The sequence below is a fragment of the Rutidosis leptorrhynchoides genome, chromosome 2 (assembly GCF_046630445.1).
Source record: "Rutidosis leptorrhynchoides isolate AG116_Rl617_1_P2 chromosome 2, CSIRO_AGI_Rlap_v1, whole genome shotgun sequence".
In the NCBI taxonomy this organism is placed as follows: domain Eukaryota; kingdom Viridiplantae; phylum Streptophyta; class Magnoliopsida; order Asterales; family Asteraceae; genus Rutidosis; species Rutidosis leptorrhynchoides.
Window position 1 is genome coordinate 447,323,270 of NC_092334.1, and position 19,945 is coordinate 447,343,214.

Genomic DNA, 19,945 nt, shown 5'->3' on the forward strand with positions numbered 1-19,945 from the left:
GTTCAACTTTGTCTTTGACTTCTGTTGAATAGTATAATTGATGTAGACCACTCGAGAAACCACCATGCTTGTAATGGAGCATGGTTGTCTTGTGTTGTATGTTGCTTACCAGGTTTACTGGTTCTTCTTATGCTGAGTCACTTGATATTCTTAAATTACTGAGTACTCATCTTATGCTGATTCAAAGAATACACTCTACCTTGTGCTGGTAGACTAGGCAGCATACTGAACACTTGACACAGCAATATTTGCTGTTTATACATAAACAAACTTGTGCTGGCCGCACATAACATTTTAGTGTAAATAAATTACAGTTTTGTCATAATTAAATCCTTAATTATTTTTGGGACTCAACACCTATGTCTCTAGCTATGTTGTGATTATATTGGTAAGTCTTAACTCCGTGTTTTGAGTTTTAATTGATTTATGGCTAGGGCTTGTTTCATTTGAGACTTGTAAGACCCATTTGAGGGTTAAATGGGTAAGTTTGGGTTAAATTGATGAAAGGAAACCCTAATGGTTATAATCTTGGGTTTGGTCATGTAAATTGAGGTTGGTAAGTGTTGATTGTGTTGTTAGATCACTAATACACTTGTGTGATGTTGAAAGGTTGTTAATGAGTCTAAGTTTGACCGAATTTGTAAGTCTAAGTATTTAATTGGGTCAAATGGGTAATGGTTGACCTAATTGGGTGTGATGGGTATGAAATACCCTAAGTTTGTGTTAGTTGGTGTGTGTATACTTTAATCACTAGCTTTTAGTGATTAATGATGAGTCTTGGCCTTAAATGGGCGGTTTGGGTGTAATTGGGTCATTTAATGCAATCGGTTCATTAAATGCTCAAGAGTTAAGTGTTGGTGGTTAGTTCCACTAGTGATGTACTGAATGTGTACTTAATGTGTTAGGTACTTTGCTTTGAAGTTTACGGAAGTGCTTAATCATCTCCGACGTGATAAGGTGAGTGGAATAATTATGCGTGTACGTATATAATGTGTTTATTTGTTTAACGTGAGATGTGAAGTGTCGACGTGTTAAGACACCACGTTTCACGTGATGAGTGAAGTGTCAACGTGTTAAGACACCACTCGGAGTGAAGTATCGACGTGTTAAGATGCCACTCCTAGTAATATAACGAGTGAAGTGTCGACGTGTTAAGACGCCACTCGGGGTGAAGTGTCGATGTGTTAAGACACCACCCGGGGTGAAGTATCGACGTGTTAAGATGTCACCCGTGGGGTTAGTGTACGACGTGTTAAGTACTCTAACGGTTGTTATGAACACCGATGGGAAATTCGAGTACCATTCCTTTGTACGATTAGTTAACCATGGTGTGTGTTGTAGTGTAGCATATTACATTGTTCGTGTTATATGCTATTGTCATGCTAGCTTTTGTTGTCAGAGGTTAGTAGCATTATACTTGAGTTTGGTATGCTAATTGAATTGCTAGCTTGCATGCGGTATTGTGTTAGTGTTTGCAAGTAAATAGATTATATATGTATATGTATAATTATTGCATTCACTAAGCGTTAGCTTACCCCTCTCATTGTTTACTTTTTAGATGCAGGTGCGGAGAAGGGGAAAGGGGTTGTTGGGCACTAGATTTCCCTTATTAGATGCTTGTTGAAGCTTTTGGAAGTCGACTTAGAGTTTTGGGTAGTTTATCCCCAAACCATGCTAATGAGTCGAACTTACATTACATTTGATTAAAACTATTTGTTGGGCACTAGTTTCGGGTATTGTTTGGATTAAAACTATCATGTTAATGGGTCGAACTTACATTACATTTGATTAAGGGCCTTCGTGCCTTCTTTGTAAACATTAAACTTGTGATATTGGTTTAAACAGATTGTATGAAACGGTTTACGTTATGTAACCATTTATTTGGGCGTTAATGGTTTATTAATTTTTTAAAAAAAATATCTGGTTGATTACGGGTTGGGTCGTTACAGGTTTCATAAACCGCAATCATCCCTTCTAGAGGGTTGTGTGCCCTCTCATCCCCGGAGGGAGCAATTGGGCAAAAGTGATCCAATAGTGGATAGTTGATCTTCAATTGCTCAATCTTCTCATCCGTCATGTATGATGAGAACTTATCCGCAGTTGTTGCGGTTGAAGATTGATGTGTAGAAGGTGAAGCTATGGTCAATTAAGAAAGGATTGAAATTAAAATGGTTAAGAAAAAATTGATCAAGCATGCGAATGCCAAGAGCAAAGCAGTTGAAGTGTTAGTCAGCGTTGAAATAAGCAATAGCGTTTTGATGGAAAGAAAGATAAATACGAAAGAGTAAAGTGAAATTGAATGGAAATCGATCCTATTTATAGTGCTAATTGAAATGTTAAAAGTTATTCGCAATTATTACAATCAACGACTATAAGTTTGCAGAAGTATATCAACGGCTAGAAGAGAGCCGTTAGAAAACGCTGATGGGACACGCAAAATTTGTCAGGCGCATTATTTTTTGCGTAACGGATACAATTTTGTGGACCGTTTAAGAAATACATTTTTAACTACATTTTTTAGAGTTTATTATGTTATATTTTCTGCGTAAATACAACACAATAAACTGGGGGGACTTGATCATATACATAGGCATGTATATGTATATTTTAAGTACAAAAGGCAACTAAAATACAAGTGCAAAACAGAGCTGCGCAAATAAACAAGCAACTGCGTATTGCGCTATGTCATTGCGGATGCCCGCATAAATGGAGATTGCGAAGATGTCCCGCATAAACATTACGGATCTGCTAAGTATGCGCGAACATTGATTCCGCGAATATTCCAAACCTATAAATAGGGAGCCTGACCTCTTATTTTAGGTTGTTGATTCTGTGAAATTGCTCTGTGAAGTTCGGGTAATGATGCATTGGCGGTTCCGGATGACGATGGTGGTGTTGACGTGGATCAGAATGCCCTCTTTTTTGAGGGTCTTGAGAAGGAAAGTTCGCTCCCTCCTGGTGTGCTGGGTATTAGGATTGGTGTTTCTTTGACAAAGGTTTCTTACGAGATTAAAAATTGGAAGGGTGAGTTATTTAATCGATTGAAGGTTGACGGTGTGGTTGTTAAGCCGATCATAAAGACTCGGAAAGGTAAAGGGCGTGTCGAGTAGGTTGTGATCGGTTAGTTGTTTTTGTGTTGTTGGTCATTTGTTAGTGAGAAGTGCCTAATTGTTTTGATTCTAATTTTGTTTACGGTCCTAGATCGTTATAGTGATCCGGTTGTTCAAGGTTCGGGTTTAGTTAACTTTTGGTCTTTGGTTAGGGTTAATGATTGTTTATTGCTTCCGAGCCTTGAAGCGTTCTTGCTCCGATTGTATCTGTGTTCGCCTTTTTTATCTATTGATAAAAAGACTTTATAATGTTATCGTTACTTTTGCAAAAAAAAAAAAAGAAAAAAACATATCGTTGTTTCATGGACCAACATGTCATGATTTTGATCTCCAACTAATGGTTGACCCTGACGGGTTATTTTGGCAGGTGAAACTATGTCTATTTTGAGTATACATTAGAGATATCATCGTTACTTATTTGACCAACTACTCAAGATATGGGTTACTTCAGATCTGAATTTTAATCACAAAATTTGTGTCTATTAATCTATATTGCTTGTCTCTACTCAATATGACCATAATTTTATGTGATAGTACCTAAATGAACTACGAACACTTTCTGCACTTAATTTCTATCAAATCATGTTTGAATCCCCCAAATTTGCGGGTAATATTCTAGCATAAATACAATTTACCTTCAAAATTATTTAAAGTTTACGTAGATATTATCAGGGATGTCATTAAAAATTATATCTATACAAAAAGTATTGATAGATTGGGTTGGTGGATGGTAATCATTTTTAAAAATAGTTGGTTATTTAAAATGTACGAAAAATAATACTCTGTATATGTTTAAAAAAATATTCTTAAATTTTAAACTTTACTGAGTTGTAATCACTTGCATCCATTAATTTGCTTGAAATCCAAGGGATCAATGAGAGCGCGACATGTGGCGCGAAAATCACATGTGATTGGAAAAAAAAATTAAAAAAAAAAATTTTAGAAAAAAAAAATTTCAAAATTTTTTTTAAAATTTTTTTTTTTCAAAATCTTTTTACAATCACATGTGATTATGCATGTTAAATCCAATCACATATGATTATGCATGTCAATCACATGTGATTATGCATGTCAAATTTAATCACATGTGATTGTACAATTCAATCACATGTGACTGTACAATTCAATCACATGTGATTATGCAGGTAAATCACATGTAATTGTAGGAAAAAAATTTGAGAAAAAAATTTAAAAAAATAAAATTTCGAAAAAAAATTTAAAATTTTTTTTTTCTAAAAAAAACATTTTTTTGAATTTTTTTCAATCACATGTGATTTCGCGCCACATGTCACGCTCTCATTGATCCATTTGATCTCAACTTAATTTATGGATTCAAATGAAAATTCCTCAAACTTTACTATATAAAAATAAAAATTCTTTTAGAAACGGTAAGTCAAAGGTCTATAATGACAATAAACAGCACATTAAGGTTTAATTGTGTAATTTTCTTTATTACAATTTTGATTTGATCTGCTGGTGTTTTTCGACGCTAGAGATCAGATCAGATCAGATCAGATTCAGAGCATGTTCAACAACTGAAACCCTCGCTATATAATTCTCTTCATCAATTTCCAATCGGATCTAAATTACAGGTATATCTCTTATGTAGATTTTACGTTGCCTATCTATTTGAAATATAAAATTAGTTATGATTAATTGATTATGATAGGTATCCCGTAAATTTGTTACTCCATATTTGCTTCAGTAATGTTTCGTGATGTATATTAACCGATTAGGGTATTAGTCTTGCCTATTTCCGTTTTAATTATAATAATCAATTAGGATAAATCTTGTGTGAAAATGGATTCAGATTATGTTTATGTCTTAAGAACTTGAATCTTAACCTTTTTTATCTTGAAATCTGGATGAAAAGTAATAATAAGTTGATGTATTTACACTCCTGGTGGGACGAATAGTTTCCAACAGGTTTTTGCTGATTATGCCGATGCATCATGATCGAAAGTATTGCAAATGGAATTCAAAAGGTTTTATGTTTGAAATTAGGTTAGCGTTACTAAAGTCATGTAATGTGTAACCCTAGTCATGTAAGTGCAACGTTGCTGTCATTAGGTTGCTAGATGTCGTTTTTTGAAGATTATGGAGCTTAACATTTCGATATACTCCATATGAAAGTAGTTTCGTGAATTAGCACGAGTTCATATTAACATTTCCATATAAATTATTGCATGCCGACCATTTCTGTTAGCAAGCACCCTGTTTGGACTCTTTTATGTGACCGAAGGTATGAATGAGCTTTATAGTAATAGAAGTTAAACTGGGATTGAAATCAAAATTAAACTGGCATTGAAAACAAAAGCCAAAATAGTTTGTAATGTCGTGCAGTTGTCATCTTCTAATGGTATTCTCTAAAGTAATTGAGGCCATGTGTCTGTGTACTTCATATGTAGAACATATTTATTTATGAGTCATTCTTTCTATTTTGGTTCTTTAGTAACAGATTTTAAGCATGTTTTGTTCGTGTTTTTAGGTTTGGCCGTATGGCTATGAACTGGGCTCAACGCAAAATATACCTATATAATGTCACGTTTGGTCTGTACATGCTGGACCCATGGGAGCGTTATTTGTTCAGTATCCTACTTCGTGAATCTGCAGTTTTTGTGTTCAACTAATATTTTGACACAGATTGTAACTTCTGCATTTTTGACATTTCAGGTCCTTAGTAGTAAAGTAGATCCCATTCTAGACTTTTAACGGTCAAAGCAGTAAATTTGAGCTTTATTATATTTGTGATTAAATAACCACCCATTGAAACTCTTGACCTAGATCTATACTAAAACTAGAAATTTTAAATTCTAAAAGAACTATAAAATGGAAAACAGTTAATATTGCTCTGGTTTACTTAACTTGTGTTAGATGCTCTGGTTGTTGTCTTGATATGGTTCATCACCTACAACGGATATCGGAACCTAAATGAGATATGCAAAAGGTAACATCTTTTTTTACTTGTACAAGTATATTCCATTTTAGGGTATCACAAACATAGATTTCTGATACCGTCTTAATGTGAATTGAACTTGTTCATTGTTAACCCACATGTTACTTATTCTGTTTGTAAACTTAAAACTTGGAATCATTTTTGCTGAATGAGCTCTTTAGAATTTGCATATGCTGACAAATTTTTTCTTGTAAATAGTAGACGTTCCTTGAAAATCTTAAGGTTATTTGCCTGTATATCATTTGTTGTGAGGTTGATGAATGTATAGATTCAGCAGTTCCTGTTTCGTTTTATGATAATGATATAAGGCTCTGAAGTTATGTTTAGTTTTTGTAGCAAATATGCTATGAGTTTGAATTCTGACAATTTAATGTTTGATCAACATCACTTTTTTTTTTCCTTCTTCTTCTAAAACTTACATGTCCAATTCTGCAGGTATGTGTGGTGATAACCTTTAGTATAGTCTGGATTTCGGGTGAAATGAGCTATGAAGTTTTCAGCCACTATTTTTTTGAATATGGGAAAGAGAAATATACTCGGTCAAAAACATCATTTGGGTCTTGAACCTACATTGAATCGATTCAGACCACTTATTCCTCAACTGTAGTAATATCAAATATGGATCGTTGGGTTTTATATAGTTTTCTCTCTACCCGGTTTGTAGTTGTGTCTGTGATCAGATATTTTCTTTGAAACTTCTTTTTCTCATCGTTTTAGCTTTGCTTATATTACACTGTTCTACCTCATTCAGGTATCCTTTTTGTTCATCAAGTTACGTACGTTTTAACCAAAAACTGCTATGTACACGTAAAAGAAAGAAAGACAATGATTAAGATAGTATTCTCATAAGGGTTAAAGTCAAAAATAGGCTACAAACTTACATAAATGTACCGATGTCGCCTACAAACTCATTTCCGTCCTACTGTCGCTTACAAACTTATAAAAAATGTGTTGATGTTAACATTTTGTTACCAGTTACCTGCTGAACCGGTAAAGTTAATTATTTAACTTTTTTTATTCGTTTTATATGTCCCGATGTAGCCCATATACTTTCAGTTGTGTTCCGATGTCGCCCATATACTTTCAGTTCTGTTCCGATGTCGTCGATATACTTTCAGTTCTGTTTTGATGTATCACCGACGTGTCATGACTACTTAGAAGCCACGTATCAACCATTTTGGTTGACGGTTAAAAAAATGTATTTTGTTTATATTAGCACATTTTTTATAAATTTATAGGCGACAGTAAGACGGAAATGAGTTTGTGGGCGACATCGGTACATTTGTGTAAGTTTGTAGCTTATTTTTGACTTTAACCCTTCTCATAATATTGATCGATCACATTGTAGGTAAAAGCACGACACAAACAACGGGTTGTTTGGCAATATCTTGACTATAGTTAGAAGGAAAAAATACGCTTGGCAATATTTATTTATTTATTAATATATTTTTTTTTTTTTGAGTAAAGGGTTCACTCCCGTAAATTATATAAAGAATAAAAAAAGTGTTATGTACAAGAACGGTCCCTTAAACACGAGGACCAACGACCCGAAACACAACCAAGACCCGAAACACAACCAATTAAAGACTCAAAAGCTAAAAAAAACCTCATGTGACAAACACAATAGCTAAACAGACTCTTGAGCCAAACACCAAAAACGACTTTCACCCTTACGGAATCCTCCATAGATCTTTCATGTATCGCGATTGCTGACAGTCTTTCATCTTTATGGACATGAGCTTCAACCTTATCGTCGCGCGGATGATATCAAAAACTTGATCTTCCTTTTGAGCTTGCTTTCCAAATAATCGATTGTTTCTTTCATGCCATAAATAATACACCGAGGCCGCAAAGATTATCTTTGACACCACTACTCGACTAATTCGTCTATGAGCAGCTGGAGCAATATTATTCACTATAGCTCTCCAATTGTCATGATATGTCACACCAGGCGAAATTACATACCTTTGACCATACATGCGCAGCATAATTACATTTGAAAAATAAATGGTCATGTGTGTCTTGTTGCCTCTTGCAAAGCATGCATAAAAGTGGCCTTGAAATATGAATTTCCCATGGCCGAAGTTTGTCTTGAGTCTTCAACCTTTCTCCCATAAGTAACCATAATAGAAAGGCGTGTTTGGAATACATTGAGAAAACCACACCACATGATTAGAAGAAAAAAACAAAACACATATTCCGAACTAAATAAAACTAGCACACTGTTCATGTTATGGAAATGTTAATCGTAATTGGTCGATAGTTAAATTCAGATGGAATACATTCTAAGATAGGGGGAAAAAAAATCATATTTTCCACCTATATTAGTAGTAGCGAATTAGGAAGTTCGCGTGTTGTCGCGGAGGTAATGTTTTTTCTTTTTTTGTTTGTAAAACAAAATAGTGGATGATGACGTCAGCATGACATAGTCACCTATTTCACGTTTTATTATAAGAGATAATTACGGAGGTAATTTTTTTTCTTTTTTTTATTTAAAAAATAATAGTGGGTGATGACGTCAACGAATTAGAAATTTCGCGTGTTACCGTGGAGAAATTTTTTATTTTTTTTGTCTTTTTTTTTTTTTTTTTTAAAAAAGATAGGGGTGATAGACGTCACTGTTCACATGATTTCATGTTTTAGTGTAAGAGATAATTGTACTTATAATTATATATATTATATATTATATATATATAACTTATACATTTTACTTCATAAGTGTTAGAACCCTAGAAATGAGTCAATCATACTCCCAAGGCCCAACATGTCTTTCAACAGCAATTGATTATAGAAGTTTGATCCTACATCCAAACCTAATATTCGTGATCATTCAGCTTCAAAAAACACCTTCAGATTCATCATGATTTCGATCGAGTTCTTCATTTATGCGAAAGTTCAAGTGATTTGGCCTCCGGATCAATATGGAGCGATTTAGCAAATTGTAAAAGTGCATATCTCTTACAATTCATCTCGTGAAACTACTTGTGAATTTACAGATCCACACATGAAGAATCGAGCTCGAATTTTGAAGTCAAAGTATCGGATCTAAAGTCAACCGAATGTTCATCATTCAAATTCGAAGATTATGTTATGATTCAGGTTCGGTTAATGATCATCGAGAGTTTATGGCCGATTTTGATTCAACAACTTTAATCGATCTCTAAAAGTGTTTAATCTAAAAAGTCAATGTTCAAAGTTCATCATCTTCAATATGAAGACTAGCTTACTGTTCATGGATTGAATCTTACCTATGATGCTATTTGGCCGATTTTGATTCACAAACATCACTAATTGCTGCACTTCAGACTTGTTTCAATCGATTTTTCTCATTAATTCGTTCTAATTGATGAGTTCTGAAATTCACAGTTGAAGAACATGTCAACGGTTTGAGACGACCCGTCCTAATCTATAAGGACGAATACAATAACATATGATTACATTGCGAGGTATTTGACCTCTATATGATACATTTTACAAACATTGCATTCATTTTAAAAGACAAACTTTCATTACATCGAAAGTTGATAGGCATGCATACCATTTTATAATATCCAACTATAAATGACCTAATCTGTCATTTGCTTAATTATAATCTTTAATGAACTCAACGACTTGAATGCAACGTCTTTTGAAATAGGCCATGAATGACTCCAAGTAATATCTTTAAAATGAGCAAATGCACAGCGGAAAATTTCTTTCAATCCTGAAAATAAACATGCTTTCAAGTGTCAACCAAAAGGTTGGTGAGTTCATTAGTTTATCGTAATCAATCATTTCCATAATTTTAATAGACCACAAGATTTCATTTATTCAATAATCATACACTCGCAAGTGCTTAAAATTCATTCATATGGATTGAACACCTGGTAACCGACATTAACAAAATGCATCTAGAATATCCCCAAACATATAAACATCGAAGTACTAAAGCAGTTCAAATTCTCTGACTGAGGCGTGTCAAAGCCCATAGATCTATCTTTAGGATTCGCGTCAATTGGTGGCAATTATAATAAACACCAATTCTTAGGCTACCAAGTTCAACAAGGGCGATATCCGGTATAACAATTCAACCATAGAATGTAGTTTCGATTACTTGTGTCTATTTCGTCAAACATTTATAAAAACGCATGTATTCTCAGTCCCAAAAATATATATTGCAAAAGCATTTAAAAAGGGAGCAAATGAAACTCACAATACTGTATTTCGTAGTAATAATGCATATGATGGCATTGAACAAGTGCAAGGTTGGCCTCGGATTCACGAACCTATATTAATTATATGTATTTATATGTTGGTCAATATATGTCTAACAATTTAGGTCAAGTCGTAGTGTATCACAATCCTAATGCTCGAGACTGATATGCAAAAGTCAACAAAAGTCAACTTGACCCAAAATGACTTTCAAAATCTATACATGATTATTATATAACTTAAATATAGTCGTTTTAAATATATTTAACAGATTTTATTAGAGTAAATAATATAAATCGTTTATTACTAAATAAAAATTTATATTAAAATTTATATATAAAAACATACTTTTATATATCTTAAGTAATAAAATTTATAAAGTTAACTTAATATCATAAAAATATAGTGGTATGTATTATTAATGTAATTATATTATGTAGTGACCCGAACTTTTCCATATTTATATATATTAAATGAAATTGTTATTTACATGATTAAGTGTTTCCAACATGTTAAGCAATCAAACTTGTTAAGACTTGATTAATTGAAATAGGTTTCATATAGACAATTGACCACCCAAGTTGACCGGTGATTCACGAACGTTAAAACTTGTAAAAACTATACGATGACATATATATGGTTATATATATAGTTAACATGATTTTATTATAAGTATGTATCTCATTAGGTATTTTAGCAATGAGTTATATACATAAAAATGAGACTATTAATTTAAGAAACTCGAAAACGATATATATAACGATTATCGTTATAACAACGTCTTACTAGGTACATATGAATCATATTAAGATATTGATACACTTGGTTAATTATGTTAAATGATAAGTAAATATATTATTAAGTGTATTAACAATGAAATACATATGTAAAAATAAGACTACTAACTTAATGATTTCGAAACGAGACATATATGTAAAGATTATCGTTGTAACGACATTTAACTGTATATATATCATACTAAGATATATTATATATCATAATATCATGATAATATAACAATTTAACATCTCATTTGTTATAATAAACAATGGGTTAACAACATTCAACAAGATCGTTCACCTAAAGGTTTCAAAACAACATTTACATGTAACGACTAACGATGACTTAACGACTCAGTTAAAATGTATATACATGTAGTGTTTTAATATGTATTCATACACATTTGAAAGACTTCAAGACACTTATCAAAATACTTCTACTTAACAAAAATGCTTACAATTACATCCTCGTTCAGTTTCATCAACAATTCTACTCGTATGCACCCGTATTCGTACTCGTACAATACACAGCTTTTAGATGTATGTACTATTGGTATATACACTCCAATGATCAGCTCTTAGCAGCCCATGTGAGTCACCTAACACATGTGGGAACCATCATTTGGCAACTAGCATGAAATATCTCATAAAATTACAAAAATATGAGTAATCATTCATGACTTATTTACATGAAAACAAAATTACATATCCTTTATATCTAATCCATACACCAACGACCAAAAACACCTACAAACACTTTCATTCTTCAATTTTCTTCATCTAATTGATCTCTCTCAAGTTCTATCTTCAAGTTCTAAGTGTTCTTCATAAATTCCAAAAGTTCTAGTTTCATAAAATCAAGAATACTTCCAAGATTGCAAGTTTACTTCCAAGTTTTCTAAATCCATTCCAAGTAATCATCCAAGATCAAGAAACCTTTGTTACTTACAGTAGGTTATCTTTATAATACAAGGTAATAATCATATTCAAACTTTAATTCAATTTCTATAACTATAACAATCTTATTTCGAGTGGAAATCTTACTTGAAATTATTTTTGTGTCATGATTCTGCTTCAAGAACTTTCAAGCCATCCAAGGATCCTTTGAAGCTAGATCTATTTTTCTTATTTCCAGTAGGTTTATCCAAGGAACTTGAGGTAGTAATGATGTTCATAACATCATTCGATTCATACATATAAATCTATCTTATTCGAAGGTTTAAACTTGTAATCACTAGAACATAGTTTAGTTAATTCTAAACTTGTTCACAAATAAAAGTTAATCCTTCTAACTTGACTTTTAAAATCAACTAAACACATGTTCTATATCTATATGATATGCTAACTTAATGATTTAAAACCTGGAAACACGAAAAACACTGTAAAACCGGATTTACGCCGTCGTAGTAACACCGCGGGCTGTTTTGGGTTAGTTAATTAAAAACTATGATAAACTTTGATTTAAAAGTTGTTATTCTGGGAAAATGATTTTTATTATGAACATGAAACTATATCCAAAAATTATGGTTAAACTCAAAGTGGAAGTATGTTTTCTAAAATGGTCATCTAGACGTCGTTCTTTCGACTGAAATGACTACCATTACAAAAACGACTTGTAACTTATTTTTCCGACTATAAACCTATACTTTTTCTGTTTAGATTCATAAAATAGAGTTCAATATGAAACCATAGCAATTTGATTCACTCAAAACGGATTTAAAATGAAGAAGTTATGGGTAAAACAAGATTGGATAATTTTTCTCATTTTAGCTACGTGAAAATTGGTAACAAATCTATTCCAACCATAACTTAATCAACTTGTATTGTATATTATGTAATCTTGAGATACCATAGACACGTATACAATGTTTCAACCTATCATGTCGACACATCTATATATATTTCGGAACAACCATAGACACTCTATATGTGAATGTTGGAGTTAGCTATACAGGGTTGAGGTTGATTCCAAAATATATATAGTTTGAGTTGTGATCAATACTGAGATACGTATACACTGGGTCGTGGATTGATTCAAGATAATATTTATCGATTTATTTCTGTACATCTAACTGTGAACAACTAGTTGTAGGTTACTAACGAGGACAACTGACTTAATAAACTTAAAACATCAAATATATTAAAAGTGTTGTAAATATATTTTGAACATACTTTGATATATATGTATATATTGTTATAGGTTCGTGAATCAACCAGTGGCCAAGTCTTATTTCCCGACGAAGTGAAAATCTGTGAAAGTGAGTTATAGTCCCACTTTTAAAATCTAATATTTTTGGGATGAGAATACATGCAGGTTTTATAAATGATTTACAAAATAGACACAAGTACGTGAAACTACATTCTATGGTTGAATTATCGAAATCGAATATGCCCCTTTTTATTAAGTCTGGTAATCTAAGAATTAGGGAACAGACACCCTAATTGACGCGAATCCTAAAGATAGATCTATTGGGCCTAACAAACCCCATCCAAAGTACCGGATGCTTTAGTACTTCAAAATTTATATCATATCCGAAGGGTGTCCCGGAATGATGGGGATATTCTTATATATGCATCTTGTTAATGTCGGTTACTAGGTGTTCACTATATGAATGATTTTTATCTCTATGTATGGGATGTGTATTGAAATATGAAATCTTGTGGTCTATTGTTACGATTTGATATATATAGGTTAAACCTATAACTCACCAACATTTTTTGTTGACGTTTAAAGCATGTTTATTCTCAGGTGAATACTAAGAGCTTTCGCTGTTGCATACTAAAATAAGGACAAGATTTGGAGTCCATGTTTGTATGATATTGTGTAAAAACTGCATTCAAGAAACTGATTTCGATGTAACATATTTGTATTGTAAACCATTATGTAATGGTCGTGTGTAAACAGGATATTTTAGATTATCATTATTTGATAATCTACGTAAAGCTTTTTAAACCTTTATTTATGAAATAAAGGTTATGGTTTGTTTTAAAAATGAATGCAGTCTTTGAAAAACGTCTCATATAGAGGTCAAAACCTCGCAACGAAATCAATTAATATGGAACGTTTTTAATCAATAAGAACGGGACATTTCATATTACATGTTGTAAAATACCTTTGTATCACATATCCATTTGATAAAATGATATTGATAATAATAATAATAAGTAAAAGTTGTATTATTTTGTAATAATAATAATTATTATTATTATTCTACTAATAATAATAACAATATTTATATTTATTAATGATGATATTAATTATGATAAAATGATAATTCTAATCATGATAATTTTAACAATAACGATACTTTTAATATTAACAGTAATAATAATAATATTTTATAAAAATAATAGTTCTATTCAAAATGATAATTTTTAATAATAATAATACTAAAATGACAATAATAATGATATTTTATAATAACATTGATATTTCTATTAAAATGATAATTTTAGTAAAAATAATAGTTTTAATATTAATAATACTTTTAATAATAATAATAATGAAAAAAATAATGAAAATGATATTTTTATTTAAATCAGTATCTTACAATATTTTAATTTCATCATTTATTATAATGTATTAATGATAAAAATTTATGTTAATATATAGAAAAAATATATTTTTATATAGTAAGTATTATAATTTATATAATGTTCACATAATATCTTTTTAATGATAAAAATGTATGTATCATAAATATATATTTGTATCAAGTATTTATTTGATTAAATAATATAATATTAATAATAATAATAATGAATCAAAAGTTGTTTTATTTTATAATAATAATAATATTAATTATTTTAATAATAATAGTAGTAATAATAATAATAATAAAAATATTGATATTTACTAATGATAATAATAATTTTGATAACAAGTAATAATCTTTTGTAGTAATACTAATGTCATAAAAATATTACTAATAATGATAAAAATAATGAAAACAATATTTTTATCTAAATCATAATCTTAACAATAATTCAACTGAATCATTATACTTATACTCATTATTTCCTAATCGACTTGTTTAATAGCTTTTAGTCCTCTTTTATATCGTATTCATAATAATGATAATAATAGTAATCATAATAATTAGATGATATTAATATTAGTTTTAATGATAATGATACTAATAATTATTATAATAATATCAATGATAATACTAATAATTATAATAATAATAATAATAATAATAATAATAATAATAATAATAATAATAATAATAATAATAATGATAATATTAATAATAACCTTAATGGTAATAACGATAGTAATAACAATAACAATCATAATACTTATATTAATAACGATAATGATATTAATAATAATAATAATAATTGTTATTATTATTATTAAATAATAATAATAACGACGATAATAATGACGATAGTAATAATAATAATCATTTTAATAATAATAATACTAAAATTAATAATAATTCAGTTGACCATATCGTTTAATCCGTTCATCGAAACCATAAGCTTTCTAAATGAAAAGTTATTAATTTTTTGCCAGCTTTCCAACGACATGCATATCATATACCTTATCTCAGTCGCATATGTATCAAATTCGTGATTTATCATAAACTATATATTGAAGAAATAAAATATACAAGCACGCAAAATCATAAGTACTCGAGCACTAGTCAGGGATACACTATTAATATATAAAAGATAAGATATGAGTGCTCACATATCAATATTGAGATTCAATATTGCAGGAAGGTACGTAGACGCAACGGAGATAATAAACACTAGTTTGACCTCACGAGCATACCCCCCGAAGAATACCCATAACCTCCATAGCTATAACCCATGTTTTCCTTAGCTCTATCCCGTTCGAAAAATCCATTTTGAAATAATACGCTCATGACCTCGTCGTAGTATTTTATGTATACCAATAATATCTTGAAATAATACTGAGTCAATATATATATATATATATATATATATATATATATATATATATATATATATATATATATATATATATATATATGTAAATCGATTGAGAGAGTTTAGAGAAATATATTTCAAGTTTCTATGAAATAATGAAACCTATTGAATTCTATTTATAATAGATTTTTGAATTATTAAAGTGAATTATTAAAGTATGAATTATTAAAGTGAATTATTAAAGTATGAATTATTAAAGTGAATTATTAAAGTTAAAGTAAAGTAAAAGTAAAGTAAAGTAAAGGCAAATTTAAAGTATAGTAAAAGTATAAAACTGTATACGTATAATACGCGTATATATATATATATATATATATATATATATATATATATATATATATAATATTAATTTAAATCGTTATATATATTTAATAAAATAAAATATAAATATCATTATCTTTATCATACTGGTTAAGTAATGAGTTGTCAAAAGTGGTTCTAGATATTTATAAAAGTTATATACGTTTTAATAATAAAGTTCTTTTTAAACTGAAAACATTTTTTTGTACGTTTGAAACTAAATCAAATAAATATGATAATTTTGTTTTCCAAAACTAAATATATTTAAGAATTATTTTGTTAAAAGGTTAAAATAATGGAAATCGTTATATCATAAAATGTTTTAGAAAAGTAGAATTTTATATATTCATAATAGGTTTCAAGTTTTTAAATTACAGTTTGTTGGTGAAGTGTGAGGTAAAGTCCAATGGTTAATATAAATGTATGAAATCATCTTAATGTAAAATGTCAAATGGGTTTATCTAATCGACGAACCTTATCCTGGTTATTTATTCTATAAGATCAATTATTATGAAAGCTAAATAATTAACTTATCAAAAGACACGAGGAAATTATTGTAAAGTATGTATTGGAGATCAAACAGGATTTTACACTAACTTTTGTCTAACACTCGTTAATTGACACTTTTTTTTTTCTTGTGAATCACTTTACCATTTATTCCGAATATTGTTAAATAGGAAAGGTTTCCTAAATCAAAGTTGACCTCTCAACAGAGACTCGTAATCATACAATGTATCTGATAAATCAATCATTTAATATTATCTTCTAATTCCATCGATAAACATATTGAAACAAATACGTTCATGTAAGGTATTATACATTTAATACTTTGTTAATATTCTCAAGTTATAATATATATTCATATATATATAATCACATCCATTTATATAATGGTTTGTGAATCGTCGGAATTTGGTCAAGGTTAAATGAATGTATGAACACGGTTTAAAATTTTTGAGATTCAACATTACAGACTTTGCTTATCGTGTCGGAAACATATAAAGATTAAAGTTTAAATTTGGTCGGAAATTTTCGGGTTATCACAGTACCTACCCGTTAAAGAAATTTCGTCCCCGAAATTTGATCGAGGTTGATGTGCGTAGAGGCGTATATGAAATAGTGTATATTTTACTAGGAAAAACTATTAAATACGATACAATTTTACACAAGGTATTTATTTATTTATAGAATGGATATACCTAAACCTTGCTACAACACTTATAGGCAGTGTACCTAATCGTACAGTAGTGTAGTTTTTAGTAAGTCCGGTTTGTTCCACATGGAAATCTTTAAACAAAGCTTAACGCTATATTAGTTTTAATTTATAAAAATACAAATATATAAATATATATATATATATATATATATATATATATATATATATATATATATATATATATATATATATAAGTAATATTATTATTATAAAGGGGGTTTTTTACCGTTTAATGACCGGTTTGTCGATTTTTAAAACTTTAGTCATAGTTAAAACCTAATGTAAAATATTAAATAAATAAAAGACTTAATTTAAAGCGTAAAGTAAATAACGATAATGAAATTGGGAATAATAAAAGTGCGATAAAATAAAATTACGATAATTAAAAAGTGCGATAATTAAAAGTGCATTTAAATACAATGTCAATAAATAAAAATGTGATAATTAGAAGTGCAATTAAATATGAAAATAAAGGAATTATGCTTATTTAAACTTCCGTAATCATGATGTTTGACGCGTTGATTTTAGTTTTATGCCCATGGGTTAATTGTTCTTTTTCCTGGATTATTCAATTTGTCCGTCTGGTTTTTGTCCATAACAGTCCATCAGTCATAAATATAAAGCGCGAGTATCCTCGTCAAATTATCCTTATACCTGAAGTTAAATATTCCAACTAATTGGGGACTTAAACTGTAACAAGGTTTTAATACTTTGTTATCAATTATGCCAAGTGTCCTTGTACATAATTTCACCCCTGTTTTAATAATTCTAGTGACTATTAATCCATTCTCGTATCCGGTTAAATGAACGATTATTCGTACATATAAATATCCCGCCCATCGTGTCCGATCGAGTGTATATGGTTATTTATAGGTACGTCCAATTGTAAATCATTATATTAAAATTAACAAACTATCATTTAGTTAAACAAATATAAAGCCCATTAATAGCCCATAGTCTAATTTCCACAAGTGTCGTTCTTTTGTCTAAACCCCAATTATGGTACAAAGCCCAATTACCCAATTTTAATATTTTTAGCCCAACATCATGATTACTTCGGCTTAAATAAGCATAATAATAACTTAGCTACGAGACATTAAATTAAAAAGGTTGAACATAACTTACAATGATTAAAAATAGCGTAGCGTTACACGGACAGAATTTCGACTTACACCCTTACAACATTCGCTAACATACCCTTATTATTAAAATTAAAATTAAAATTAAAATTAAAATTATAATATATATATATATATATATATATATATATATATATATATATATATATATATATATTTACGTATGATGAAAAGAAAATAAAGTAAATAATCCGTCAAATTGCATGGCCTTTTATAGGTGGATTTCTGATTTTGTAGGCTCCGCGAGTGCGGCCTTTTTGGGCTTTATAAGCTCCGCGAGTGCGGAGCTGTGGAATCCAGCTCACACAAGTTTGGCTCCTAGCTTGCCGACGGATTTTATTATATAAATATAATATAAATATATAATTTATATAATTAATTATATATTATATTATATTTATATACATAATTAATTTGTAACTTTTGGTCTGTTGCGTCGTACGTTGAAAGTTGGTTCATGTCTCGGTTCCGGATTTTCGAACGTCCTTTCGTATAATTTAATATCTTGTACTTTGCGTTTTGTACTCTTGTAATTTTGAGACGTTTCTCATCAATAATTTGAACCTCTTTTCTTGTACTTTGTACTTTTTAGCTTTTTGGTCGTTTGCGTCTTCAATTCATCGAATCTGTCTTTTGTATTCACCTTTTAATATTTAAACAAATATTCCTTGTAAATAGGACAACTGCAACTAAAAGCTTGTCTTTCTTGAGGGATAATGCGATGAAATATATGTTCGTTTTTAGCATTATCAAATATTCCCACACTTGAGCGTTGCTTGTCCTCAAGCAATATAGTCTTGAAATATACTAGAATCACTTCTTTATTCTTCACACTTTGTACATCAGTGATTTCATTACGGCGGTATGAACAATGGTAGTAACGTTATGGTTTACAGTCCCACATGACTATAAAAAGGAAATTGGATCTTTATGAAAACATTTGATCTTTTTGAAAATTCAATCTAGTTTTTACCCTAGATAAGTTTTCCGGAATAACCCTTCACCGGTGTTTGCAAATTCTTTTTGTGGGTTTGGTGGGTTTCAGATTTGAAAACTTTAGCTCAAAACTTGCGGTTTTGTGTCACCCACTTGCTAACCTTGTATTGGGAAAGCAACACGTCCAGTATACTTGCACCGTATATTACCTTTCGGTAAACTACCGTCCGGTTGTAAAGGAAAGCGTTGAACAAGCAACTGTCCTTGGTAGGAGCAATAGTAAAGATCACCCTTATAATTTTCCGGTCTGGCACAAGGTCCTGTCTTTGACCATGCTATGCAACCACCGTTCTTAC

The 19,945-nt window shown here is 30.1% G+C and overlaps 1 long non-coding RNA gene across 1 annotated transcript; it reads left to right on the forward strand.

The window, feature by feature from the left end:
• Nucleotides 1-4,545: 4,545 nt before the first annotated feature.
• LOC139892467 (uncharacterized) lies at nucleotides 4,546-6,720 on the forward strand. The gene is made up of 4 exons (XR_011774085.1): nucleotides 4,546-4,702; nucleotides 5,599-5,699; nucleotides 5,985-6,057; nucleotides 6,502-6,720. It is a non-coding gene; the product is annotated as an uncharacterized lncRNA (long non-coding RNA).
• Nucleotides 6,721-19,945: the final 13,225 nt, after the last annotated feature.